Source organism: Eleutherodactylus coqui, chromosome 9, assembly GCF_035609145.1.
Source record: "Eleutherodactylus coqui strain aEleCoq1 chromosome 9, aEleCoq1.hap1, whole genome shotgun sequence".
Classification (NCBI taxonomy): Eukaryota; Metazoa; Chordata; class Amphibia; order Anura; family Eleutherodactylidae; genus Eleutherodactylus; species Eleutherodactylus coqui.
The window spans coordinates 145,626,381-145,628,235 of NC_089845.1; the positions used below are offsets into that span (position 1 = coordinate 145,626,381).

Here is a 1,855-nt window from a genome sequence, read left to right on the forward strand (position 1 = left end):
ACAATATAAATAATGGCTCTCACCATACGAGCGGTAGAAACATATATACTGTCTTTTTAGACACTAAAGATATTGCAAGTGTATTTTGAAACTGTTTTCATAAAAAAATGAAATTTAGAGGAAAATGACGTTGCATTTTAGATTCCCTTTACCCTTTGCCTTTGTGAAGAAAAGCTTTCAAATGCATTGTTTTGCTTATGAACATGCCAATAAATATTGCTTAATTTATTTCATACAGTATTTCATTTGTGCTATTATGCCACACCATATGAGATGGAGTTTCTTTTTTCTCGGGCTACTTTGAGATATGTACCTATCAAGGCTTGACATACCATAGAGGTAACCAATGCAGCTGATATTGAACTGATCAGAGGAGGGAGCCCAACTTAGATTAGCCCTAAACCCCTTTTCCTATCAAACAGGTTCCTTAGCTCCACCAGAGGAAATGACGTATGCAGCCTCCGTATTTCGCTGTTCTGTCCAAGTTTACTTGGTTCATAAAGTTTGTTATCATTGCACATGCAAGTCACATCATCAATAAAGTGAAATAGGTTGTTTGTCGATTAACCCATAAAAATTAGACCTCAGTGGTACTTGAATGGCTTCAAAGTAGCCTCGAATTGGGTTGTCTTCTGCTGGATCGTTTGGACACATTACTGTGTCAGAGTCTGAGCCCACCAAAGGATCCTTTGTCCAACTCGGCTCCCTTCCTATGGGTTGTGGGAACCCACACAGAAATACCGCTATCTATATTTACAGCAACATAAGCAAAGGAATCTCCATGTAGTTGTCAACTCTTCGATTTCCCAGGAAGCCATGCACAACATCTTTAAATGCCTCCCACGAGGAGAATATGGACAGAGGATCATTCCCCTTTTTTTCCTAGACGTGACAGCAAAAAGTGAGTTAGGGTGAAAAATGCACGTGTCTCCTATCCTGAGATAGTTGGGTGTAATGGCATGAAGAGGCAACAGAAGAGTACTCCATTTTGATTTTTCTTATGTGACCATCTTCTATATAGCCAAAGTTAATCTAAAGAATTGTGGTCTTTAATGCACCAAGTTACACCAAACTCAACACTCGTGGGGGAGGAAATTCTTTTGCATGTACCATATATAGTAGAGAAGGTAGATTTCTCGGATCATGAAACTGAGCTATTCACATTTTGGAGAACCAGTGGATTAAAGGTTTCCTTATTTCTATGAAGTATTATTAAAATAAAATGTTTTGATTAGTTCTGTCCATAAATGAGATCTATAAGTTATCACTGGAGATATTATTAAGTATAAGGAACCCACTTTTGAAACTGTCGTAGATGTAGACAAATCAATCAAAAATCAATTTGAATAGTTAAAATTATCACTTTAAAAATCTGACATTTCAAAATATTTCTGGCACAATATTTAAACAAAAAATACACAAAAATAGTGCCAAGTGGCATAATAAATATCCATATCACCCAGTTACTTGGTCCATATGTATTATCCATAGCTACCAGTCACTAGGCCCATAAATACAGTATTTCCCATATCTAGAGGTCACTAGGTCCATGAGTAATACACATAAATAGCAATCACTAGGTGCATGAGTAATATCCATAACCTGCAGTCACTAGGTCCATAAGTATTATGTATATCTAGCAGTCATTATGTCCATAAGTAATACCCATATCTAGAAGTTACTAGGTCCACAAGTAATACCAATAACCAGCAGTCCCTAGGTACACAAGTAATACTCATAACTAGCAGTCATTATGTCCACCAGTAATACTCCTATCTAGCAGTTACTAGGCTCACAAGTAAAACCCATATATACAAGTAATACCCATATTCAGCAGTTACTAGGTCCACAAGTA

At 36.8% G+C, this 1,855-nt stretch overlaps 1 protein-coding gene across 3 annotated transcripts in view; it reads left to right on the plus strand.

Annotated features, from left to right (window-relative positions):
- ZFHX4 (zinc finger homeobox 4) overlaps positions 1–233 on the plus strand; it is a 188,633-nt gene extending 188,400 nt beyond the window's left edge. For all 3 annotated transcript variants that reach the window (XM_066578597.1, XM_066578599.1, XM_066578598.1), the window contains one exon: positions 1–233. This exon is cut by the window's left edge and continues 4,818 nt beyond it. The gene's annotated coding sequence lies outside the window, so the exon portion shown is untranslated.
- The last annotated feature ends 1,622 nt before the right edge of the window (positions 234–1,855 follow it).